Source organism: Rhinoderma darwinii, unplaced genomic scaffold (genome assembly GCF_050947455.1).
Source record: "Rhinoderma darwinii isolate aRhiDar2 unplaced genomic scaffold, aRhiDar2.hap1 Scaffold_651, whole genome shotgun sequence".
Lineage (NCBI taxonomy): Eukaryota > Metazoa > Chordata > Amphibia > Anura > Rhinodermatidae > Rhinoderma > Rhinoderma darwinii.
Genome location: NW_027464207.1, coordinates 20,150 through 47,500, shown reverse-complemented (window position 1 = coordinate 47,500; position 27,351 = coordinate 20,150). Strand labels below are relative to the sequence as shown.

Here is a 27,351-nt window from a genome sequence, read left to right as displayed (position 1 = left end):
AGTGCGGTGTATATGATCAGTACAGGAATAGAGGAGGCTCTGGTGTGTGGTGTAGTGACAGTGCGGTGTATATGATCAGTACAGGAATAGAGGAGGCTCTGGTGTGTGGTGTAGTGACAGTGCAGTGTATATGATCAGTACAGGAATAGAGGGGGCTCTGGTGTGAGGTGTAGTGACAGTGCGGTGTATATGATCAGTACAGGAATAGAGGGGGCTCTGGTGTGAGGTGTAGTGACAGTGCAGTGTATATGATCAGTACAGGAATAGAGGAGGCTCTGGTGTGTGGTGTAGTGACAGTGCAGTGTATATGATCAGTACAGGAATAGAGGAGGCTCTGGTGTGTGGTGTAGTGACAGTGCAGTGTATATGATCAGTACAGGAATAGAGGAGGCTCTGGTGTGAGGTGTAGTGACAGTGCAGTGTATATGATCAGTACAGGAATAGAGGAGGCTCTGGTGTGAGGTGTAGTGACAGTGCGGTGTATATGATCAGTACAGGAATAGAGGGGGCTCTGGTGTGAGGTGCAGTGACAGTGCAGTGTATATGATCAGTACAGGAATAGAGGGGGCTCTGGTGTGAGGTGTAGTGACAGTGCGGTGTATATGATCAGTACAGGAATAGAGGGGGCTCTGGTGTGTGGTGTAGTGACAGTGCGGTGTATATGATCAGTACAGGAATAGAGGAGGCTCTGGTGTGAGGTGTAGTGACAGTGCGGTGTATATGATCAGTACAGGAATAGAGGGGGCTCTGGTGTGAGGTGTAGTGACAGTGCGGTGTATATGATCAGTACAGGAATAGAGGGGGCTCTGGTGTGAGGTGTAGTGACAGTGCGGTGTATATGATCAGTACAGGAATAGAGGAGGCTCTGGTGTGAGGTGTAGTGACAGTGCGGTGTATATGATCAGTACAGGAATAGAGGAGGCTCTGGTGTGAGGTGTAGTGACAGTGCGGTGTATATGATCAGTACAGGAATAGAGGGGGCTCTGGTGTGAGGTGTAGTGACAGTGCAGTGTATATGATCAGTACAGGAATAGAGGAGGCTCTGGTGTGAGGTGTAGTGACAGTGCAGTGTATATGATCAGTACAGGAATAGAGGGGGCTCTGGTGTGAGGTGTAGTGACAGTGCGGTGTATATGATCAGTACAGGAATAGAGGAGGCTCTGGTGTGTGGTGTAGTGACAGTGCGGTGTATATGATCAGTACAGGAATAGAGGGGGCTCTGGTGTGAGGTGTAGTGACAGTGCGGTGTATATGATCAGTACAGGAATAGAGGGGGCTCTGGTGTGAGGTGTAGTGACAGTGCGGTGTATATGATCAGTACAGGAATAGAGGAGGCTCTGGTGTGAGGTGTAGTGACAGTGCAGTGTATATGATCAGTACAGGAATAGAGGAGGCTCTGGTGTGTGGTGTAGTGACAGTGCAGTGTATATGATCAGTACAGGAATAGAGGAGGCTCTGGTGTGAGGTGTAGTGACAGTGCGGTGTATATGATCAGTACAGGAATAGAGGGGGCTCTGGTGTGAGGTGTAGTGACAGTGCAGTGTATATGATCAGTACAGGAATAGAGGAGGCTCTGGTGTGAGGTGTAGTGACAGTGCAGTGTATATGATCAGTACAGGAATAGAGGGGGCTCTGGTGTGAGGTGTAGTGACAGTGCGGTGTATATGATCAGTACAGGAATAGAGGAGGCTCTGGTGTGAGGTGTAGTGACAGTGCAGTGTATATGATCAGTACAGGAATAGAGGGGGCTCTGGTGTGAGGTGTAGTGACAGTGCGGTGTATATGATCAGTACAGGAATAGAGGGGGCTCTGGTGTGAGGTGTAGTGACAGTGCGGTGTATATGATCAGTACAGGAATAGAGGGGGCTCTGGTGTGTGGTGTAGTGACAGTGCGGTGTATATGATCAGTACAGGAATAGAGGAGGCTCTGGTGTGAGGTGTAGTGACAGTGCAGTGTATATGATCAGTACAGGAATAGAGGAGGCTCTGGTGTGCGGTGTAGTGACAGTGCGGTGTATATGATCAGTACAGGAATAGAGGGGGCTCTGGTGTGAGGTGTAGTGACAGTGCAGTGTATATGATCAGTACAGGAATAGAGGAGGCTCTGGTGTGAGGTGTAGTGACAGTGCGGTGTATATGATCAGTACAGGAATAGAGGGGGCTCTGGTGTGTGGTGTAGTGACAGTGCGGTGTATATGATCAGTACAGGAATAGAGGAGGCTCTGGTGTGTGGTGTAGTGACAGTGCGGTGTATATGATCAGTACAGGAATAGAGGGGGCTCTGGTGTGAGGTGTAGTGACAGTGCAGTGTATATGATCAGTACAGGAATAGAGGGGGCTCTGGTGTGAGGTGTAGTGACAGTGCAGTGTATATGATCAGTACAGGAATAGAGGAGGCTCTGGTGTGAGGTGTAGTGACAGTGCGGTGTATATGATCAGTACAGGAATAGAGGGGGCTCTGGTGTGTGGTGTAGTGACAGTGCGGTGTATATGATCAGTACAGGAATAGAGGAGGCTCTGGTGTGTGGTGTAGTGACAGTGCGGTGTATATGATCAGTACAGGAATAGAGGGGGCTCTGGTGTGAGGTGTAGTGACAGTGCAGTGTATATGATCAGTACAGGAATAGAGGAGGCTCTGGTGTGAGGTGTAGTGACAGTGCGGTGTATATGATCAGTACAGGAATAGAGGGGGCTCTGGTGTGAGGTGTAGTGACAGTGCAGTGTATATGATCAGTACAGGAATAGAGGGGGCTCTGGTGTGAGGTGTAGTGACAGTGCGGTGTATATGATCAGTACAGGAATAGAGGGGGCTCTGGTGTGTGGTGTAGTGACAGTGCGGTGTATATGATCAGTACAGGAATAGAGGAGGCTCTGGTGTGAGGTGTAGTGACAGTGCAGTGTATATGATCAGTACAGGAATAGAGGAGGCTCTGGTGTGAGGTGTAGTGACAGTGCGGTGTATATGATCAGTACAGGAATAGAGGAGGCTCTGGTGTGAGGTGTAGTGACAGTGCAGTGTATATGATCAGTACAGGAATAGAGGAGGCTCTGGTGTGAGGTGTAGTGACAGCGCGGTGTATATGATCAGTACAGGAATAGAGGGGGCTCTGGTGTGAGGTGTAGTGACAGTGCGGTGTATATGATCAGTACAGGAATAGAGGAGGCTCTGGTGTGTGGTGTAGTGACAGTGCGGTATATATGATCAGTACAGGAATAGAGGGGGCTCTGGTGTGAGGTGTAGTGACAGTGCAGTGTATATGATCAGTACAGGAATAGAGGGGGCTCTGGTGTGAGGTGTAGTGACAGTGCGGTGTATATGATCAGTACAGGAATAGAGGAGGCTCTGGTGTGAGGTGTAGTGACAGTGCGGTGTATATGATCAGTACAGGAATAGAGGGGGCTCTGGTGTGAGGTGTAGTGACAGTGCGGTGTATATGATCAGTACAGGAATAGAGGAGGCTCTGGTGTGAGGTGTAGTGACAGTGCAGTGTATATGATCAGTACAGGAATAGAGGAGGCTCTGGTGTGAGGTGTAGTGACAGTGCGGTGTATATGATCAGTACAGGAATAGAGGAGGCTCTGGTGTGAGGTGTAGTGACAGTGCGGTGTATATGATCAGTACAGGAATAGAGGGGGCTCTGGTGTGAGGTGTAGTGACAGTGCAGTGTATATGATCAGTACAGGAATAGAGGGGGCTCTGGTGTGTGGTGTAGTGACAGTGCAGTGTATATGATCAGTACAGGAATAGAGGAGGCTCTGGTGTGAGGTGTAGTGACAGTGCAGTGTATATGATCAGTACAGGAATAGAGGAGGCTCTGGTGTGCGGTGTAGTGACAGTGCAGTGTATATGATCAGTACAGGAATAGAGGGGGCTCTGGTGTGCGGTGTAGTGACAGTGCAGTGTATATGATCAGTACAGGAATAGAGGGGGCTCTGGTGTGAGGTGTAGTGACAGTGCGGTGTATATGATCAGTACAGGAATAGAGGAGGCTCTGGTGTGAGGTGTAGTGACAGTGCGGTGTATATGATCAGTACAGGAATAGAGGAGGCTCTGGTGTGTGGTGTAGTGACAGTGCGGTGTATATGATCAGTACAGGAATAGAGGGGGCTCTGGTGTGAGGTGTAGTGACAGTGCAGTGTATATGATCAGTACAGGAATAGAGGGGGCTCTGGTGTGAGGTGTAGTGACAGTGCAGTGTATATGATCAGTACAGGAATAGAGGGGGCTCTGGTGTGAGGTGTAGTGACAGTGCAGTGTATATGATCAGTACAGGAATAGAGGAGGCTCTGGTGTGAGGTGTAGTGACAGTGCAGTGTATATGATCAGTACAGGAATAGAGGGGGCTCTGGTGTGAGGTGTAGTGACAGTGCAGTGTATATGATCAGTACAGGAATAGAGGGGGCTCTGGTGTGAGGTGTAGTGACAGTGCGGTGTATATGATCAGTACAGGAATAGAGGGGGGCTCTGGTGTGAGGTGTAGTGACAGTGCAGTGTATATGATCAGTACAGGAATAGAGGAGGCTCTGGTGTGAGGTGTAGTGACAGTGCAGTGTATATGATCAGTACAGGAATAGAGGAGGCTCTGGTGTGTGGTGTAGTGACAGTGCGGTGTATATGATCAGTACAGGAATAGAGGGGGCTCTGGTGTGAGGTGTAGTGACAGTGCAGTGTATATGATCAGTACAGGAATAGAGGAGGCTCTGGTGTGAGGTGTAGTGACAGTGCAGTGTATATGATCAGTACAGGAATAGAGGAGGCTCTGGTGTGTGGTGTAGTGACAGTGCGGTGTATATGATCAGTACAGGAATAGAGGAGGCTCTGGTGTGAGGTGTAGTGACAGTGCGGTGTATATGATCAGTACAGGAATAGAGGGGGCTCTGGTGTGTGGTGTAGTGACAGTGCAGTGTATATGATCAGTACAGGAATAGAGGAGGCTCTGGTGTGAGGTGTAGTGACAGTGCGGTGTATATGATCAGTACAGGAATAGAGGGGGCTCTGGTGTGCGGTGTAGTGACAGTGCGGTGTATATGATCAGTACAGGAATAGAGGAGGCTCTGGTGTGAGGTGTAGTGACAGTGCAGTGTATATGATCAGTACAGGAATAGAGGGGGCTCTGGTGTGTGGTGTAGTGACAGTGCGGTGTATATGATCAGTACAGGAATAGAGGAGGCTCTGGTGTGTGGTGTAGTGACAGTGCAGTGTATATGATCAGTACAGGAATAGAGGGGGCTCTGGTGTGAGGTGTAGTGACAGTGCAGTGTATATGATCAGTACAGGAATAGAGGAGGCTCTGGTGTGAGGTGTAGTGACAGTGCAGTGTATATGATCAGTACAGGAATAGAGGGGGCTCTGGTGTGAGGTGTAGTGACAGTGCAGTGTATATGATCAGTACAGGAATAGAGGAGGCTCTGGTGTGAGGTGTAGTGACAGTGCAGTGTATATGATCAGTACAGGAATAGAGGAGGCTCTGGTGTGAGGTGTAGTGACAGTGCGGTGTATATGATCAGTACAGGAATAGAGGAGGCTCTGGTGTGAGGTGTAGTGACAGTGCGGTGTATATGATCAGTACAGGAATAGAGGGGGCTCTGGTGTGAGGTGTAGTGACAGTGCAGTGTATATGATCAGTACAGGAATAGAGGGGGCTCTGGTGTGTGGTGTAGTGACAGTGCGGTGTATATGATCAGTACAGGAATAGAGGAGGCTCTGGTGTGAGGTGTAGTGACAGTGCGGTGTATATGATCAGTACAGGAATAGAGGAGGCTCTGGTGTGAGGTGTAGTGACAGTGCAGTGTATATGATCAGTACAGGAATAGAGGAGGCTCTGGTGTGAGGTGTAGTGACAGTGCAGTGTATATGATCAGTACAGGAATAGAGGGGGCTCTGGTGTGTGGTGTAGTGACAGTGCAGTGTATATGATCAGTACAGGAATAGAGGAGGCTCTGGTGTGTGGTGTAGTGACAGTGCAGTGTATATGATCAGTACAGGAATAGAGGAGGCTCTGGTGTGTGGTGTAGTGACAGTGCGGTGTATATGATCAGTACAGGAATAGAGGGGGCTCTGGTGTCAGGTGTAGTGACAGTGCGGTGTATATGATCAGTACAGGAATAGAGGAGGCTCTGGTGTGAGGTGTAGTGACAGTGCGGTGTATATGATCAGTACAGGAATAGAGGGGGCTCTGGTGTGCGGTGTAGTGACAGTGCAGTGTATATGATCAGTACAGGAATAGAGGAGGCTCTGGTGTGAGGTGTAGTGACAGTGCGGTGTATATGATCAGTACAGGAATAGAGGAGGCTCTGGTGTGGAGGTGTAGTGACAGTGCAGTGTATATGATCAGTACAGGAATAGAGGAGGCTCTGGTGTGAGGTGTAGTGACAGTGCGGTGTATATGATCAGTACAGGAATAGAGGAGGCTCTGGTGTGAGGTGTAGTGACAGTGCGGTGTATATGATCAGTACAGGAATAGAGGGGGCTCTGGTGTGAGGTGTAGTGACAGTGCAGTGTATATGATCAGTACAGGAATAGAGGGGGCTCTGGTGTGAGGTGTAGTGACAGTGCGGTGTATATGATCAGTACAGGAATAGAGGGGCTCTGGTGTGAGGTGTAGTGACAGTGCAGTGTATATGATCAGTACAGGAATAGAGGAGGCTCTGGTGTGTGGTGTAGTGACAGTGCGGTGTATATGATCAGTACAGGAATAGAGGAGGCTCTGGTGTGTGGTGTAGTGACAGTGCAGTGTATATGATCAGTACAGGAATAGAGGAGGCTCTGGTGTGAGGTGTAGTGACAGTGCAGTGTATATGATCAGTACAGGAATAGAGGAGGCTCTGGTGTGAGGTGTAGTGACAGTGCAGTGTATATGATCAGTACAGGAATAGAGGAGGCTCTGGTGTGAGGTGTAGTGACAGTGCAGTGTATATGATCAGTACAGGAATAGAGGAGGCTCTGGTGTGTGGTGTAGTGACAGTGCGGTGTATATGATCAGTACAGGAATAGAGGAGGCTCTGGTGTGAGGTGTAGTGACAGTGCAGTGTATATGATCAGTACAGGAATAGAGGAGGCTCTGGTGTGTGGTGTAGTGACAGTGCGGTGTATATGATCAGTACAGGAATAGAGGAGGCTCTGGTGTGAGGTGTAGTGACAGTGCGGTGTACATGATCAGTACAGGAATAGAGGGGGCTCTGGTGTGAGGTGTAGTGACAGTGCGGTGTATATGATCAGTACAGGAATAGAGGAGGCTCTGGTGTGAGGTGTAGTGACAGTGCGGTGTATATGATCAGTACAGGAATAGAGGAGGCTCTGGTGTGTGGTGTAGTGACAGTGCAGTGTATATGATCAGTACAGGAATAGAGGAGGCTCTGGTGTGCGGTGTAGTGACAGTGCGGTGTATATGATCAGTACAGGAATAGAGGGGGCTCTGGTGTGAGGTGTAGTGACAGTGCGGTGTATATGATCAGTACAGGAATAGAGGAGGCTCTGGTGTGAGGTGTAGTGACAGTGCGGTGTATATGATCAGTACAGGAATAGAGGAGGCTCTGGTGTGAGGTGTAGTGACAGTGCGGTGTATATGATCAGTACAGGAATAGAGGGGGCTCTGGTGTGCGGTGTAGTGACAGTGCAGTGTATATGATCAGTACAGGAATAGAGGAGGCTCTGGTGTGAGGTGTAGTGACAGTGCGGTGTATATGATCAGTACAGGAATAGAGGAGGCTCTGGTGTGAGGTGTAGTGACAGTGCAGTGTATATGATCAGTACAGGAATAGAGGAGGCTCTGGTGTGTGGTGTAGTGACAGTGCGGTGTATATGATCAGTACAGGAATAGAGGGGGCTCTGGTGTGAGGTGTAGTGACAGTGCAGTGTATATGATCAGTACAGGAATAGAGGAGGCTCTGGTGTGAGGTGTAGTGACAGTGCGGTGTATATGATCAGTACAGGAATAGAGGAGGCTCTGGTGTGAGGTGTAGTGACAGTGCAGTGTATATGATCAGTACAGGAATAGAGGAGGCTCTGGTGTGCGGTGTAGTGACAGTGCAGTGTATATGATCAGTACAGGAATAGAGGAGGCTCTGGTGTGCGGTGTAGTGACAGTGCAGTGTATATGATCAGTACAGGAATAGAGGAGGCTCTGGTGTGTGGTGTAGTGACAGTGCGGTGTATATGATCAGTACAGGAATAGAGGGGGCTCTGGTGTGAGGTGTAGTGACAGTGCGGTGTATATGATCAGTACAGGAATAGAGGGGGCTCTGGTGTGAGGTGTAGTGACAGTGCGGTGTATATGATCAGTACAGGAATAGAGGGGGCTCTGGTGTGCGGTGTAGTGACAGTGCAGTGTATATGATCAGTACAGGAATAGAGGAGGCTCTGGTGTGTGGTGTAGTGACAGTGCGGTGTATATGATCAGTACAGGAATAGAGGAGGCTCTGGTGTGAGGTGTAGTGACAGTGCGGTGTATATGATCAGTACAGGAATAGAGGAGGCTCTGGTGTGAGGTGTAGTGACAGTGCGGTGTATATGATCAGTACAGGAATAGAGGAGGCTCTGGTGTGCGGTGTAGTGACAGTGCGGTGTATATGATCAGTACAGGAATAGAGGAGGCTCTGGTGTGCGGTGTAGTGACAGTGCAGTGTATATGATCAGTACAGGAATAGAGGGGGCTCTGGTGTGAGGTGTAGTGACAGTGCAGTGTATATGATCAGTACAGGAATAGAGGGGGCTCTGGTGTGAGGTGTAGTGACAGTGCGGTGTATATGATCAGTACAGGAATAGAGGGGGCTCTGGTGTGAGGTGTAGTGACAGTGCGGTGTATATGATCAGTACAGGAATAGAGGGGGCTCTGGTGTGTGGTGTAGTGACAGTGCAGTGTATATGATCAGTACAGGAATAGAGGGGGCTCTGGTGTGAGGTGTAGTGACAGTGCGGTGTATATGATCAGTACAGGAATAGAGGGGGCTCTGGTGTGTGGTGTAGTGACAGTGCGGTGTATATGATCAGTACAGGAATAGAGGAGGCTCTGGTGTGAGGTGTAGTGACAGTGCAGTGTATATGATCAGTACAGGAATAGAGGGGGCTCTGGTGTGAGGTGTAGTGACAGTGCGGTGTATATGATCAGTACAGGAATAGAGGAGGCTCTGGTGTGCGGTGTAGTGACAGTGCGGTGTATATGATCAGTACAGGAATAGAGGGGGCTCTGGTGTGAGGTGTAGTGACAGTGCAGTGTATATGATCAGTACAGGAATAGAGGAGGCTCTGGTGTGAGGTGTAGTGACAGTGCGGTGTATATGATCAGTACAGGAATAGAGGGGGCTCTGGTGTGTGGTGTAGTGACAGTGCGGTGTATATGATCAGTACAGGAATAGAGGGGGCTCTGGTGTGTGGTGTAGTGACAGTGCGGTGTATATGATCAGTACAGGAATAGAGGAGGCTCTGGTGTGAGGTGTAGTGACAGTGCGGTGTATATGATCAGTACAGGAATAGAGGAGGCTCTGGTGTGAGGTGTAGTGACAGTGCGGTGTATATGATCAGTACAGGAATAGAGGGGGCTCTGGTGTGAGGTGTAGTGACAGTGCGGTGTATATGATCAGTACAGGAATAGAGGAGGCTCTGGTGTGAGGTGTAGTGACAGTGCAGTGTATATGATCAGTACAGGAATAGAGGAGGCTCTGGTGTGAGGTGTAGTGACAGTGCAGTGTATATGATCAGTACAGGAATAGAGGGGGCTCTGGTGTGTGGTGTAGTGACAGTGCGGTGTATATGATCAGTACAGGAATAGAGGAGGCTCTGGTGTGAGGTGTAGTGACAGTGCGGTGTATATGATCAGTACAGGAATAGAGGAGGCTCTGGTGTGAGGTGTAGTGACAGTGCGGTGTATATGATCAGTACAGGAATAGAGGAGGCTCTGGTGTGAGGTGTAGTGACAGTGCGGTGTATATGATCAGTACAGGAATAGAGGGGGCTCTGGTGTGTGGTGTAGTGACAGTGCAGTGTATATGATCAGTACAGGAATAGAGGAGGCTCTGGTGTGAGGTGTAGTGACAGTGCAGTGTATATGATCAGTACAGGAATAGAGGAGGCTCTGGTGTGAGGTGTAGTGACAGTGCGGTGTATATGATCAGTACAGGAATAGAGGAGGCTCTGGTGTGCGGTGTAGTGACAGTGCGGTGTATATGATCAGTACAGGAATAGAGGAGGCTCTGGTGTGAGGTGTAGTGACAGTGCGGTGTATATGAACAGTACAGGAATAGAGGGGGCTCTGGTGTGTGGTGTAGTGACAGTGCGGTGTATATGATCAGTACAGGAATAGAGGAGGCTCTGGTGTGTGGTGTAGTGACAGTGCGGTGTATATGATCAGTACAGGAATAGAGGGGGCTCTGGTGTGTGGTGTAGTGACAGTGCAGTGTATATGATCAGTACAGGAATAGAGGAGGCTCTGGTGTGAGGTGTAGTGACAGTGCGGTGTATATGATCAGTACAGGAATAGAGGAGGCTCTGGTGTGAGGTGTAGTGACAGTGCGGTGTATATGATCAGTACAGGAATAGAGGAGGCTCTGGTGTGAGGTGTAGTGACAGTGCAGTGTATATGATCAGTACAGGAATAGAGGAGGCTCTGGTGTGTGGTGTAGTGACAGTGCAGTGTATATGATCAGTACAGGAATAGAGGAGGCTCTGGTGTGAGGTGTAGTGACAGTGCGGTGTATATGATCAGTACAGGAATAGAGGGGGCTCTGGTGTGAGGTGTAGTGACAGTGCGGTGTATATGATCAGTACAGGAATAGAGGAGGCTCTGGTGTGAGGTGTAGTGACAGTGCGGTGTATATGATCAGTACAGGAATAGAGGAGGCTCTGGTGTGTGGTGTAGTGACAGTGCAGTGTATATGATCAGTACAGGAATAGAGGGGGCTCTGGTGTGAGGTGTAGTGACAGTGCAGTGTATATGATCAGTACAGGAATAGAGGGGGCTCTGGTGTGAGGTGTAGTGACAGTGCGGTGTATATGATCAGTACAGGAATAGAGGAGGCTCTGGTGTGAGGTGTAGCGACAGTGCAGTGTATATGATCAGTACAGGAATAGAGGAGGCTCTGGTGTGAGGTGTAGAGACAGTGCGGTGTATATGATCAGTACAGGAATAGAGGGGGCTCTGGTGTGAGGTGTAGTGACAGTGCAGTGTATATGATCAGTACAGGAATAGAGGAGGCTCTGGTGTGAGGTGTAGTGACAGTGCGGTGTATATGATCAGTACAGGAATAGAGGAGGCTCTGGTGTGAGGTGTAGTGACAGTGCAGTGTATATGATCAGTACAGGAATAGAGGGGGCTCTGGTGTGAGGTGTAGTGACAGTGCGGTGTATATGATCAGTACAGGAATAGAGGAGGCTCTGGTGTGAGGTGTAGTGACAGTGCGGTGTATATGATCAGTACAGGAATAGAGGAGGCTCTGGTGTGAGGTGTAGTGACAGTGCGGTGTATATGATCAGTACAGGAATAGAGGGGGCTCTGGTGTGAGGTGTAGTGACAGTGCGGTGTATATGATCAGTACAGGAATAGAGGAGGCTCTGGTGTGAGGTGTAGTGACAGTGCAGTGTATATGATCAGTACAGGAATAGAGGAGGCTCTGGTGTGTGGTGTAGTGACAGTGCGGTGTATATGATCAGTACAGGAATAGAGGGGGCTCTGGTGTGAGGTGTAGTGACAGTGCAGTGTATATGATCAGTACAGGAATAGAGGAGGCTCTGGTGTGAGGTGTAGTGACAGTGCAGTGTATATGATCAGTACAGGAATAGAGGAGGCTCTGGTGTGAGGTGTAGTGACAGTGCGGTGTATATGATCAGTACAGGAATAGAGGAGGCTCTGGTGTGAGGTGTAGTGACAGTGCGGTGTATATGATCAGTACAGGAATAGAGGGGGCTCTGGTGTGAGGTGTAGTGACAGTGCGGTGTATATGATCAGTACAGGAATAGAGGAGGCTCTGGTGTGAGGTGTAGTGACAGTGCAGTGTATATGATCAGTACAGGAATAGAGGAGGCTCTGGTGTGAGGTGTAGTGACAGTGCAGTGTATATGATCAGTACAGGAATAGAGGGGGCTCTGGTGTGTGGTGTAGTGACAGTGCAGTGTATATGATCAGTACAGGAATAGAGGAGGCTCTGGTGTGTGGTGTAGTGACAGTGCGGTGTATATGATCAGTACAGGAATAGAGGGGGCTCTGGTGTGAGGTGTAGTGACAGTGCAGTGTATATGATCAGTACAGGAATAGAGGGGGCTCTGGTGTGAGGTGTAGTGACAGTGCAGTGTATATGATCAGTACAGGAATAGAGGGGGCTCTGGTGTGAGGTGTAGTGACAGTGCGGTGTATATGATCAGTACAGGAATAGAGGAGGCTCTGGTGTGAGGTGTAGTGACAGTGCGGTGTATATGATCAGTACAGGAATAGAGGAGGCTCTGGTGTGAGGTGTAGTGACAGTGCGGTGTATATGATCAGTACAGGAATAGAGGGGGCTCTGGTGTGAGGTGTAGTGACAGTGCGGTGTATATGATCAGTACAGGAATAGAGGAGGCTCTGGTGTGAGGTGTAGTGACAGTGCAGTGTATATGATCAGTACAGGAATAGAGGGGGCTCTGGTGTGAGGTGTAGTGACAGTGCAGTGTATATGATCAGTACAGGAATAGAGGGGGCTCTGGTGTGAGGTGTAGTGACAGTGCGGTGTATATGATCAGTACAGGAATAGAGGGGGCTCTGGTGTGAGGTGTAGTGACAGTGCAGTGTATATGATCAGTACAGGAATAGAGGGGGCTCTGGTGTGAGGTGTAGTGACAGTGCGGTGTATATGATCAGTACAGGAATAGAGGAGGCTCTGGTGTGAGGTGTAGTGACAGTGCGGTGTATATGATCAGTACAGGAATAGAGGAGGCTCTGGTGTGAGGTGTAGTGACAGTGCAGTGTATATGATCAGTACAGGAATAGAGGAGGCTCTGGTGTGAGGTGTAGTGACAGTGCGGTGTATATGATCAGTACAGGAATAGAGGAGGCTCTGGTGTGAGGTGTAGTGACAGTGCAGTGTATATGATCAGTACAGGAATAGAGGAGGCTCTGGTGTGAGGTGTAGTGACAGTGCAGTGTATATGATCAGTACAGGAATAGAGGAGGCTCTGGTGTGAGGTGTAGTGACAGTGCGGTGTATATGATCAGTACAGGAATAGAGGAGGCTCTGGTGTGAGGTGTAGTGACAGTGCAGTGTATATGATCAGTACAGGAATAGAGGGGGCTCTGGTGTGAGGTGTAGTGACAGTGCGGTGTATATGATCAGTACAGGAATAGAGGCGGCTCTGGTGTGTGGTGTAGTGACAGTGCGGTGTATATGATCAGTACAGGAATAGAGGAGGCTCTGGTGTGAGGTGTAGTGACAGTGCGGTGTATATGATCAGTACAGGAATAGAGGAGGCTCTGGTGTGTGGTGTAGTGACAGTGCGGTGTATATGATCAGTACAGGAATAGAGGAGGCTCTAGTGTGAGGTGTAGTGACAGTGCGGTGTATATGATCAGTACAGGAATAGAGGGGGCTCTGGTGTGTGGTGTAGTGACAGTGCGGTGTATATGATCAGTACAGGAATAGAGGAGGCTCTGGTGTGAGGTGTAGTGACAGTGCGGTGTATATGATCAGTACAGGAATAGAGGAGGCTCTGGTGTGAGGTGTAGTGACAGTGCAGTGTATATGATCAGTACAGGAATAGAGGAGGCTCTGGTGTGAGGTGTAGTGACAGTGCAGTGTATATGATCAGTACAGGAATAGAGGGGGCTCTGGTGTGAGGTGTAGTGACAGTGCGGTGTATATGATCAGTACAGGAATAGAGGGGGCTCTGGTGTGTGGTGTAGCGACAGTGCGGTGTATATGATCAGTACAGGAATAGAGGAGGCTCTGGTGTGAGGTGTAGCGACAGTGCAGTGTATATGATCAGTACAGGAATAGAGGAGGCTCTGGTGTGAGGTGTAGTGACAGTGCAGTGTATATGATCAGTACAGGAATAGAGGAGGCTCTGGTGTGAGGTGTAGTGACAGTGCGGTGTATATGATCAGTACAGGAATAGAGGAGGCTCTGGTGTGTGGTGTAGTGACAGTGCAGTGTATATGATCAGTACAGGAATAGAGGAGGCTCTGGTGTGAGGTGTAGTGACAGTGCAGTGTATATGATCAGTACAGGAATAGAGGGGGCTCTGGTGTGAGGTGTAGTGACAGTGCGGTGTATATGATCAGTACAGGAATAGAGGGGGCTCTGGTGTGAGGAGTAGTGACAGTGCGGTGTATATGATCAGTACAGGAATAGAGGAGGCTCTGGTGTGAGGAGTAGTGACAGTGCGGTGTATATGATCAGTACAGGAATAGAGGGGGCTCTGGTGTGAGGTGCAGTGCCAGTGCAGTGTATATGATCAGTACAGGAATAGAGGGGGCTCTGGTGTGAGGTGTAGTGACAGTGCAGTGTATATGATCAGTACAGGAATAGAGGGGGCTCTGGTGTGAGGTGTAGTGACAGTGCAGTGTATATGATCAGTACAGGAATAGAGGAGGCTCTGGTGTGCGGTGTAGTGACAGTGCAGTGTATATGATCAGTACAGGAATAGAGGAGGCTCTGGTGTGAGGTGTAGTGACAGTGCGGTGTATATGATCAGTACAGGAATAGAGGGGGCTCTGGTGTGAGGTGTAGTGACAGTGCGGTGTATATGATCAGTACAGGAATAGAGGGGGCTCTGGTGTGTGGTGTAGTGACAGTGCAGTGTATATGATCAGTACAGGAATAGAGGAGGCTCTGGTGTGAGGTGTAGTGACAGTGCAGTGTATATGATCAGTACAGGAATAGAGGGGGCTCTGGTGTGAGGTGTAGTGACAGTGCGGTGTATATTATCAGTACAGGAATAGAGGGGGCTCTGGTGTGAGGTGTAGTGACAGTGCGGTGTATATGATCAGTACAGGAATAGAGGAGGCTCTGGTGTGTGGTGTAGTGACAGTGCGGTGTATATGATCAGTACAGGAATAGAGGGGGCTCTGGTGTGTGGTGTAGTGACAGTGCAGTGTATATGATCAGTACAGGAATAGAGGAGGCTCTGGTGTGAGGTGTAGTGACAGTGCGGTGTATATGATCAGTACAGGAATAGAGGGGGCTCTGGTGTGAGGTGTAGTGACAGTGCGGTGTATATGATCAGTACAGGAATAGAGGAGGCTCTGGTGTGAGGTGTAGAGACAGTGCGGTGTATATGATCAGTACAGGAATAGAGGGGGCTCTGGTGTGAGGTGTAGTGACAGTGCGGTATATATGATCAGTACAGGAATAGAGGAGGCTCTGGTGTGAGGTGTAGTGACAGTGCAGTGTATATGATCAGTACAGGAATAGAGGGGGCTCTGGTGTGAGGTGTAGTGCCAGTGCAGTGTATATGATCAGTACAGGAATAGAGGGGGCTCTGGTGTGAGGTGTAGTGACAGTGCAGTGTATATGATCAGTACAGGAATAGAGGAGGCTCTGGTGTGTGGTGTAGTGACAGTGCGGTGTATATGATCAGTACAGGAATAGAGGAGGCTCTGGTGTGAGGTGTAGTGACAGTGCGGTGTATATGATCAGTACAGGAATAGAGGAGGCTCTGGTGTGAGGTGTAGTGACAGTGCAGTGTATATGATCAGTACAGGAATAGAGGGGGCTCTGGTGTGAGGTGTAGTGCCAGTGCAGTGTATATGATCAGTACAGGAATAGAGGGGGCTCTGGTGTGAGGTGTAGTGACAGTGCAGTGTATATGATCAGTACAGGAATAGAGGAGGCTCTGGTGTGTGGTGTAGTGACAGTGCGGTGTATATGATCAGTACAGGAATAGAGGAGGCTCTGGTGTGAGGTGTAGTGACAGTGCGGTGTATATGATCAGTACAGGAATAGAGGAGGCTCTGGTGTGAGGTGTAGTGACAGTTCGGTGTATATGATCAGTACAGGAATAGAGGGGGCTCTGGTGTGAGGTGTAGTGACAGTGCGGTGTATATGATCAGTACAGGAATAGAGGGGGCTCTGGTGTGAGGTGTAGTGACAGTGCGGTGTATATGATCAGTACAGGAATAGAGGAGGCTCTGGTGTGTGGTGTAGTGACAGTGCGGTGTATATGATCAGTACAGGAATAGAGGAGGCTCTGGTGTGAGGTGTAGTGACAGTGCGGTGTATATGATCAGTACAGGAATAGAGGAGGCTCTGGTGTGAGGTGTAGTGACAGTGCAGTGTATATGATCAGTACAGGAATAGAGGGGGCTCTGGTGTGAGGTGTAGTGACAGTGCGGTGTATATGATCAGTACAGGAATAGAGGAGGCTCTGGTGTGTGGTGTAGTGACAGTGCGGTGTATATGATCAGTACAGGAATAGAGGGGGCTCTGGTGTGAGGTGTAGAGACAGTGCGGTATATATGATCAGTACAGGAATAGAGGGGGCTCTGGTGTGAGGTGTAGTGACAGTGCGGTGTATATGATCAGTACAGGAATAGAGGGGGCTCTGGAGTGAGGTGTAGTGACAGTGCAGTGTATATGATCAGTACAGGAATAGAGGAGGCTCTGGTGTGAGGTGTAGTGACAGTGCAGTGTATATGATCAGTACAGGAATAGAGGGGGCTCTGGTGTGAGGTGTAGTGACAGTGCGGTGTATATGATCAGTACAGGAATAGAGGGGGCTCTGGAGTGAGGTGTAGTGACAGTGCGGTGTATATGATCAGTACAGGAATAGAGGAGGCTCTGGTGTGAGGTGTAGTGACAGTGCAGTGTATATGATCAGTACAGGAATAGAGGAGGCTCTGGTGTGAGGTGTAGTGACAGTGCGGTGTATATGATCAGTACAGGAATAGAGGAGGCTCTGGTGTGAGGTGTAGTGACAGTGCAGTGTATATGATCAGTACAGGAATAGAGGGGGCTCTGGTGTGAGGTGTAGTGACAGTGCAGTGTATATGATCAGTCCAGGAATAGAGGAGGCTCTGGTGTGTGGTGTAGTGACAGTGCGGTGTATATGATCAGTACAGGAATAGAGGGGGCTCTGGTGTGAGGTGTAGTGACAGTGCGGTGTATATGATCAGTACAGGAATAGAGGAGGCTCTGGTGTGAGGTGTAGTGACAGTGCGGTGTATATGATCAGTACAGGAATAGAGGGGGCTCTGGTGTGTGGTGTAGTGACAGTGCGGTGTATATGATCAGTACAGGAATAGAGGAGGCTCTGGTGTGAGGTGTAGTGACAGTGCGGTGTATATGATCAGTACAGGAATAGAGGAGGCTCTGGTGTGAGGTGTAGTGACAGTGCAGTGTATATGATCAGTACAGGAATAGAGGGGGCTCTGGTGTGAGGTGTAGTGACAGCGCAGTGTATATGATCAGTACAGGAATAGAGGAGGCTCTGGTGTGAGGTGTAGTGACAGTGCGGTGTATATGATCAGTACAGGAATAGAGGGGGCTCTGGTGTGAGGTGTAGTGACAGTGCAGTGTATATGATCAGTACAGGAATAGAGGGGGCTCTGGTGTGAGGTGTAGTGACAGTGCAGTGTATATGATCAGTACAGGAATAGAGGAGGCTCTGGTGTGAGGTGTAGTGACAGTGCGGTGTATATGATCAGTACAGGAATAGAGGAGGCTCTGGTGTGTGGTGTAGTGACAGTGCAGTGTATATGATCAGTACAGGAATAGAGGAGGCTCTGCTGTGAGGTGTAGTGACAGTGCGGTGTATATGATCAGTACAGGAATAGAGGAGGCTCTGGTGTGAGGTGTAGTGACAGTGCAGTGTATATGATCAGTACAGGAATAGAGGAGGCTCTGGTGTGAGGTGTAGTGACAGTGCAGTGTATATGATCAGTACAGGAATAGAGGAGGCTCTGGTGTGTGGTGTAGTGACAGTGCGGTGTATATGATCAGTACAGGAATAGAGGAGGCTCTGGTGTGCGGTGTAGTGACAGTGCAGTGTATATGATCAGTACAGGAATAGAGGAGGCTCTGGTGTGCGGTGTAGTGACAGTGCAGTGTATATGATCAGTACAGGAATAGAGGAGGCTCTGGTGTGAGGTGTAGTGACAGTGCAGTGTATATGATCAGTACAGGAATAGAGGAGGCTCTGGTGTGAGGTGTAGTGACAGTGCAGTGTATATGATCAGTACAGGAATAGAGGAGGCTCTGGTGTGAGGTGTAGTGACAGTGCGGTGTATATGATCAGTACAGGAATAGAGGAGGCTCTGGTGTGTGGTGTAGTGACAGTGCGGTGTATATGATCAGTACAGGAATAGAGGGGGCTCTGGTGTGAGGTGTAGTGACAGTGCGGTGTATATGATCAGTACAGGAATAGAGGGGGCTCTGGTGTGAGGTGTAGTGACAGTGCGGTGTATATGATCAGTACAGGAATAGAGGAGGCTCTGGTGTGTGGTGTAGTGACAGTGCGGTGTATATGATCAGTACAGGAATAGAGGGGGCTCTGGTGTGAGGTGTAGTGACAGTGCGGTGTATATGATCAGTACAGGAATAGAGGGGGCTCTGGTGTGTGGTGTAGTGACAGTGCGGTGTATATGATCAGTACAGGAATAGAGGGGGCTCTGGTGTGAGGTGTAGTGACAGTGCAGTGTATATGATCAGTACAGGAATAGAGGAGGCTCTGGTGTGCGGTGTAGTGACAGTGCAGTGTATATGATCAGTACAGGAATAGAGGGGGCTCTGGTGTGTGGTGTAGTGACAGTGCAGTGTATATGATCAGTACAGGAATAGAGGGGGCTCTGGTGTGCGGTGTAGTGACAGTGCAGTGTATATGATCAGTACAGGAATAGAGGAGGCTCTGGTGTGAGGTGCAGTGACAGTGCGGTGTATATGATCAGTACAGGAATAGAGGGGGCTCTGGTGTGAGGTGTAGTGACAGTGCGGTGTATATGATCAGTACAGGAATAGAGGGGGCTCTGGTGTGTGGTGTAGTGACAGTGCAGTGTATATGATCAGTACAGGAATAGAGGAGGCTCTGGTGTGAGGTGTAGTGACAGTGCGGTGTATATGATCAGTACAGGAATAGAGGGGGCTCTGGTGTGTGGTGTAGTGACAGTGCGGTGTATATGATCAGTACAGGAATAGAGGAGGCTCTGGTGTGAGGTGTAGTGACAGTGCGGTGTATATGATCAGTACAGGAATAGAGGGGGCTCTGGTGTGTGGTGTAGTGACAGTGCAGTGTATATGATCAGTACAGGAATAGAGGAGGCTCTGGTGTGAGGTGTAGTGACAGTGCAGTGTATATGATCAGTACAGGAATAGAGGAGGCTCTGGTGTGAGGTGTAGTGACAGTGCAGTGTATATGATCAGTACAGGAATAGAGGAGGCTCTGGTGTGAGGTGTAGTGACAGTGCGGTGTATATGATCAGTACAGGAATAGAGGGGGCTCTGGTGTGTGGTGTAGTGACAGTGCAGTGTATATGATCAGTACAGGAATAGAGGAGGCTCTGGTGTGAGGTGTAGTGACAGTGCGGTGTATATGATCAGTACAGGAATAGAGGGGGCTCTGGTGTGTGGTGTAGTGACAGTGCGGTGTATATGATCAGTACAGGAATAGAGGAGGCTCTGGTGTGAGGTGTAGTGACAGTGCGGTGTATATGATCAGTACAGGAATAGAGGGGGCTCTGGTGTGTGGTGTAGTGACAGTGCAGTGTATATGATCAGTACAGGAATAGAGGAGGCTCTGGTGTGAGGTGTAGTGACAGTGCAGTGTATATGATCAGTACAGGAATAGAGGAGGCTCTGGTGTGAGGTGTAGTGACAGTGCGGTGTATATGATCAGTACAGGAATAGAGGAGGCTCTGGTGTGAGGTGTAGTGACAGTGCAGTGTATATGATCAGTACAGGAATAGAGGGGGCTCTGGTGTGAGGTGTAGTGACAGTGCGGTGTATATGATCAGTACAGGAATAGAGGAGGCTCTGGTGTGAGGTGTAGTGACAGTGCAGTGTATATGATCAGTACAGGAATAGAGGGGGCTCTGGTGTGTGGTGTAGTGACAGTGCGGTGTATATGATCAGTACAGGAATAGAGGGGGCTCTGGTGTGAGGTGTAGTGACAGTGCAGTGTATATGATCAGTACAGGAATAGAGGAGGCTCTGGTGTGAGGTGTAGTGACAGTGCAGTGTATATGATCAGTACAGGAATAGAGGAGGCTCTGGTGTGAGGTGTAGTGACAGTGCAGTGTATATGATCAGTACAGGAATAGAGGAGGCTCTGGTGTGAGGTGTAGTGACAGTGCAGTGTATATGATCAGTACAGGAATAGAGGGGGCTCTGGTGTGAGGTGTAGTGACAGTGCAGTGTATATGATCAGTACAGGAATAGAGGAGGCTCTGGTGTGTGGTGTAGTGACAGTGCGGTGTATATGATCAGTACAGGAATAGAGGAGGCTCTGGTGTGTGGTGTAGTGACAGTGCAGTGTATATGATCAGTACAGGAATAGAGGAGGCTCTGGTGTGAGGTGTAGTGACAGTGCAGTGTATATGATCAGTACAGGAATAGAGGGGGCTCTGGTGTGAGGTGTAGTGACAGTGCGGTGTATATGATCAGTACAGGAATAGAGGAGGCTCTGGTGTGCGGTGTAGTGACAGTGCGGTGTATATGATCAGTACAGGAATAGAGGGGGCTCTGGTGTGAGGTGTAGTGACAGTGCAGTGTATATGATCAGTACAGGAATAGAGGGGGGCTCTGGTGTGAGGTGTAGTGACAGTGCAGTGTATATGATCAGTACAGGAATAGAGGAGGCTCTGGTGTGAGGTGTAGTGACAGTGCGGTGTATATGATCAGTACAGGAATAGAGGAGGCTCTGGTGTGAGGTGTAGTGACAGTGCAGTGTATATGATCAGTACAGGAATAGAGGAGGCTCTGGTGTGAGGTGTAGTGACAGTGCGGTGTATATGATCAGTACAGGAATAGAGGGGGCTCTGGTGTGAGGTGTAGTGACAGTGCAGTGTATATGATCAGTACAGGAATAGAGGAGGCTCTGGTGTGAGGTGTAGTGACAGTGCGGTGTATATGATCAGTACAGGAATAGAGGGGGCTCTGGTGTGAGGTGTAGTGACAGTGCGGTGTATATGATCAGTACAGGAATAGAGGAGGCTCTGGTGTGCGGTGTAGTGACAGTGCGGTGTATATGATCAGTACAGGAATAGAGGAGGCTCTGGTGTGCGGTGTAGTGACAGTGCAGTGTATATGATCAGTACAGGAATAGAGGAGGCTCTGGTGTGAGGTGTAGTGACAGTGCGGTGTATATGATCAGTACAGGAATAGAGGAGGCTCTGGTGTGTGGTGTAGTGACAGTGCGGTGTATATGATCAGTACAGGAATAGAGGAGGCTCTGGTGTGAGGTGTAGTGACAGTGCAGTGTATATGATCAGTACAGGAATAGAGGGGGCTCTGGTGTGAGGTGTAGTGACAGTGCAGTGTATATGATCAGTACAGGAATAGAGGGGGCTCTGGTGTGCGGTGTAGTGACAGTGCAGTGTATATGATCAGTACAGGAATAGAGGAGGCTCTGGTGTGAGGTGTAGTGACAGTGCAGTGTATATGATCAGTACAGGAATAGAGGAGGCTCTGGTGTGCGGTGTAGTGACAGTGCAGTGTATATGATCAGTACAGGAATAGAGGAGGCTCTGGTGTGAGGTGTAGAGACAGTGCGGTGTATATGATCAGTACAGGAATAGAGGGGGCTCTGGTGTGAGGTGTAGTGACAGTGCAGTGTATATGATCAGTACAGGAATAGAGGGGGCTCTGGTGTGAGGTGTAGTGACAGTGCAGTGTATATGATCAGTACAGGAATAGAGGAGGCTCTGGTGTGCGGTGTAGTGACAGTGCAGTGTATATGATCAGTACAGGAATAGAGGAGGCTCTGGTGTGAGGTGTAGTGACAGTGCAGTGTATATGATCAGTACAGGAATAGAGGGGGCTCTGGTGTGAGGTGTAGTGACAGTGCGGTGTATATGATCAGTACAGGAATAGAGGAGGCTCTGGTGTGAGGTGTAGTGACAGTGCGGTGTATATGATCAGTACAGGAATAGAGGAGGCTCTGGTGTGAGGTGTAGTGACAGTGCAGTGTATATGATCAGTACAGGAATAGAGGGGGCTCTGGTGTGAGGTGTAGTGACAGTGCGGTGTATATGATCAGTACAGGAATAGAGGGGGCTCTGGTGTGTGGTGTAGTGACAGTGCAGTGTATATGATCAGTACAGGAATAGAGGAGGCTCTGGTGTGAGGTGTAGTGACAGTGCGGTGTATATGATCAGTACAGGAATAGAGGAGGCTCTGGTGTGAGGTGTAGTGACAGTGCAGTGTATATGATCAGTACAGGAATAGAGGAGGCTCTGGTGTGAGGAGTAGTGACAGTGCGGTGTATATGATCAGTACAGGAATAGAGGGGGCTCTGGTGTGAGGTGTAGTGACAGTGCAGTGTATATGATCAGTACAGGAATAGAGGGGGCTCTGGTGTGTGGTGTAGTGACAGTGCGGTGTATATGATCAGTACAGGAATAGAGGAGGCTCTGGTGTGTGGTGTAGTGACAGTGCAGTGTATATGATCAGTACAGGAATAGAGGAGGCTCTGGTGTGCGGTGTAGTGACAGTGCAGTGTATATGATCAGTACAGGAATAGAGGAGGCTCTGGTGTGAGGTGTAGTGACAGTGCAGTGTATATGATCAGTACAGGAATAGAGGAGGCTCTGGTGTGCGGTGTAGTGACAGTGCAGTGTATATGATCAGTACAGGAATAGAGGAGGCTCTGGTGTGAGGTGTAGTGACAGTGCAGTGTATATGATCAGTACAGGAATAGAGGAGGCTCTGGTGTGCGGTGTAGTGACAGTGCGGTGTATATGATCAGTACAGGAATAGAGGAGGCTCTGGTGTGAGGTGTAGTGACAGTGCGGTGTATATGATCAGTACAGGAATAGAGGGGGCTCTGGTGTGTGGTGTAGTGACAGTGCGGTGTATATGATCAGTACAGGAATAGAGGGGGCTCTGGTGTGAGGTGTAGTGACAGTGCGGTGTATATGATCAGTACAGGAATAGAGGGGGCTCTGGTGTGAGGTGTAGTGACAGTGCGGTGTATATGATCAGTACAGGAATAGAGGAGGCTCTGGTGTGCGGTGTAGTGACAGTGCGGTGTATATGATCAGTACAGGAATAGAGGAGGCTCTGGTGTGAGGTGTAGTGACAGTGCGGTGTATATGATCAGTACAGGAATAGAGGAGGCTCTGGTGTGAGGTGTAGTGACAGTGCGGTGTATATGATCAGTACAGGAATAGAGGAGGCTCTGGTGTGAGGTGTAGTGACAGTGCAGTGTATATGATCAGTACAGGAATAGAGGGGGCTCTGGTGTGTGGTGTAGTGACAGTGCAGTGTATATGATCAGTACAGGAATAGAGGAGGCTCTGGTGTGTGGTGTAGTGACAGTGCGGTGTATATGATCAGTACAGGAATAGAGGGGGCTCTGGTGTGAGGTGTAGTGACAGTGCGGTGTATATGATCAGTACAGGAATAGAGGGGGCTCTGGTGTGAGGTGTAGTGACAGTGCGGTGTATATGATCAGTACAGGAATAGAGGAGGCTCTGGTGTGAGGTGTAGTGACAGTGCGGTGTATATGATCAGTACAGGAATAGAGGAGGCTCTGGTGTGAGGTGTAGTGACAGTGCGGTGTATATGATCAGTACAGGAATAGAGGGGGCTCTGGTGTGAGGTGTAGTGACAGTGCAGTGTATATGATCAGTACAGGAATAGAGGGGGCTCTGGTGTGAGGTGTAGTGACAGTTCGGTGTATATGATCAGTACAGGAATAGAGGGGGCTCTGGTGTGAGGTGTAGTGACAGTGCGGTGTATATGATCAGTACAGGAATAGAGGGGGCTCTGGTGTGTGGTGTAGTGACAGTGCAGTGTATATGATCAGTACAGGAATAGAGGAGGCTCTGGTGTGAGGTGTAGTGACAGTGCAGTGTATATGATCAGTACAGGAATAGAGGAGGCTCTGGTGTGAGGTGTAGTGACAGTGCGGTGTATATGATCAGTACAGGAATAGAGGGGGCTCTGGTGTGAGGTGTAGTGACAGTGCGGTGTATATGATCAGTACAGGAATAGAGGGGGCTCTGGTGTGCGGTGTAGTGACAGTGCAGTGTATATGATCAGTACAGGAATAGAGGGGGCTCTGGTGTGAGGTGTAGTGACAGTGCGGTGTATATGATCAGTACAGGAATAGAGGAGGCTCTGGTGTGAGGTGTAGTGACAGTGCAGTGTATATGATCAGTACAGGAATAGAGGGGGCTCTGGTGTGAGGTGTAGTGACAGTGCAGTGTATATGATCAGTACAGGAATAGAGGAGGCTCTGGTGTGAGGTGTAGTGACAGTGCAGTGTATATGATCAGTACAGGAATAGAGGGGGCTCTGGTGTGCGGTGTAGTGACAGTGCGGTGTATATGATCAGTACAGGAATAGAGGAGGCTCTGGTGTGTGGTGTAGTGACAGTGCAGTGTATATGATCAGTACAGGAATAGAGGAGGCTCTGGTGTGTGGTGTAGTGACAGTGCGGTGTATATGATCAGTACAGGAATAGAGGAGGCTCTGGTGTCAGGTGTAGTGACAGTGCGGTGTATATGATCAGTACAGGAATAGAGGAGGCTCTGGTGTGAGGTGTAGTGACAGTGCGGTGTATATGATCAGTACAGGAATAGAGGAGGCTCTGGTGTGAGGTGTAGTGACAGTGCAGTGTATATGATCAGTACAGGAATAGAGGGGGCTCTGGTGTGCGGTGTAGTGACAGTGCGGTGTATATGATCAGTACAGGAATAGAGGGGGCTCTGGTGTGAGGTGTAGTGACAGTGCAGTGTATATGATCAGTACAGGAATAGAGGAGGCTCTGGTGTGAGGTGTAGTGACAGTGCGGTGTATATGATCAGTACAGGAATAGAGGAGGCTCTGGTGTGTGGTGTAGTGACAGTGCGGTGTATATGATCAGTACAGGAATAGAGGAGGCTCTGGTGTGTGGTGTAGTGACAGTGCGGTGTATATGATCAGTACAGGAATAGAGGAGGCTCTGGTGTGAGGTGTAGTGACAGTGCGGTGTATATGATCAGTACAGGAATAGAGGGGGCTCTGGTGTGAGGTGCAGTGACAGTGCGGTGTATATGATCAGTACAGGAATAGAGGAGGCTCTGGTGTGTGGTGTAGTGACAGTGCAGTGTATATGATCAGTACAGGAATAGAGGAGGCTCTGGTGTGTGGTGTAGTGACAGTGCGGTGTATATGATCAGTACAGGAATAGAGGGGGCTCTGGTGTGAGGTGTAGTGACAGTGCGTGTATATGATCAGTACAGGAATAGAGGAGGCTCTGGTGTGAGGTGTAGTGACAGTGCGGTGTATATGATCAGTACAGGAATAGAGGGGGCTCTGGTGTGAGGTGTAGTGACAGTGCGGTGTATATGATCAGTACAGGAATAGAGGGGGCTCTGGTGTGAGGTGTAGTGACAGTGCAGTGTATATGATCAGTACAGGAATAGAGGAGGCTCTGGTGTGAGGTGTAGTGACAGTGCGTGTATATGATCAGTACAGGAATAGAGGAGGCTCTGGTGTGAGGTGTAGTGACAGTGCGGTGTATATGATCAGTACAGGAATAGAGGAGGCTCTGGTGTGAGGTGTAGTGACAGTGCGGTGTATATGATCAGTACAGGAATAGAGGGGGCTCTGGTGTGAGGTGTAGTGACAGTGCAGTGTATATGATCAGTACAGGAATAGAGGGGGCTCTGGTGTGTGGTGTAGTGACAGTGCGGTGTATATGATCAGTACAGGAATAGAGGAGGCTCTGGTGTGAGGTGTAGTGACAGTGCGGTGTATATGATCAGTACAGGAATAGAGGAGGCTCTGGTGTGAGGTGTAGTGACAGTGCGTGTATATGATCAGTACAGGAATAGAGGAGGCTCTGGTGTGAGGTGTAGTGACAGTGCGTGTATATGATCAGTACAGGAATAGAGGAGGCTCTGGTGTGAGGTGTAGTGACAGTGCGTGTATATGATCAGTACAGGAATAGAGGAGGCTCTGGTGTGTGGTGTAGTGACAGTGCGGTGTATATGATCAGTACAGGAATAGAGGGGGCTCTGGTGTGAGGTGTAGTGACAGTGCAGTGTATATGATCAGTACAGGAATAGAGGAGGCTCTGGTGTGAGGTGTAGTGACAGTGCAGTGTATATGATCAGTACAGGAATAGAGGAGGCTCTGGTGTGAGGTGTAGTGACAGTGCGGTGTATATGATCAGTACAGGAATAGAGGGGGCTCTGGTGTGAGGTGTAGTGACAGTGCGGTGTATATGATCAGTACAGGAATAGAGGGGGCTCTGGTGTGAGGTGTATATGATCAGTACAGGAATAGAGGAGGCTCTGGTGTGAGGTGTAGTGACAGTGCGGTGTATATGATCAGTACAGGAATAGAGGGGGCTCTGGTGTGAGGTGTAGTGACAGTGCGGTGTATATGATCAGTACAGGAATAGAGGGGGCTCTGGTGTGAGGTGTAGTGACAGTGCGGTGTATATGATCAGTACAGGAATAGAGGAGGCTCTGGTGTGCGGTGTAGTGACAGTGCAGTGTATATGATCAGTACAGGAATAGAGGGGGCTCTGGTGTGTGGTGTAGTGACAGTGCAGTGTATATGATCAGTACAGGAATAGAGTAGGCTCTGGTGTGAGGTGTAGTGACAGTGCGGTGTATATGATCAGTACAGGAATAGAGGGGGCTCTGGTGTGAGGTGTAGTGACAGTGCGGTGTATATGATCAGTACAGGAATAGAGGAGGCTCTGGTGTGAGGTGTAGTGACAGTGCAGTGTATATGATCAGTACAGGAATAGAGGAGGCTCTGGTGTGAGGTGTAGTGACAGTGCAGTGTATATGATCAGTACAGGAATAGAGGAGGCTCTGGTGTGAGGTGTAGTGACAGTGCGGTGTATATGATCAGTACAGGAATAGAGGAGGCTCTGGTGTGTGGTGTAGTGACAGTGCGGTGTATATGATCAGTACAGGAATAGAGGAGGCTCTGGTGTGAGGTGTAGTGACAGTGCAGTGTATATGATCAGTACAGGAATAGAGGAGGCTCTGGTGTGAGGTGTAGTGACAGTGCGGTGTATATGATCAGTACAGGAATAGAGGGGGCTCTGGTGTGCGGTGTAGTGACAGTGCGGTGTATATGATCAGTACAGGAATAGAGGAGGCTCTGGTGTGTGGTGTAGTGACAGTGCGGTGTATATGATCAGTACAGGAATAGAGGGGGCTCTGGTGTGAGGTGTAGTGACAGTGCGGTGTATATGATCAGTACAGGAATAGAGGAGGCTCTGGTGTGAGGTGT

At 49.3% G+C, this 27,351-nt stretch overlaps 1 protein-coding gene across 3 annotated transcripts in view; it reads right to left on the bottom strand.

Annotated features, from left to right (window-relative positions):
- Positions 1-27,351, bottom strand: part of SHC1 (SHC adaptor protein 1) — a 50,457-nt gene that overhangs the window by 9,175 nt on the left and 13,931 nt on the right. The gene's annotated exons all lie outside the window — the stretch shown is intronic.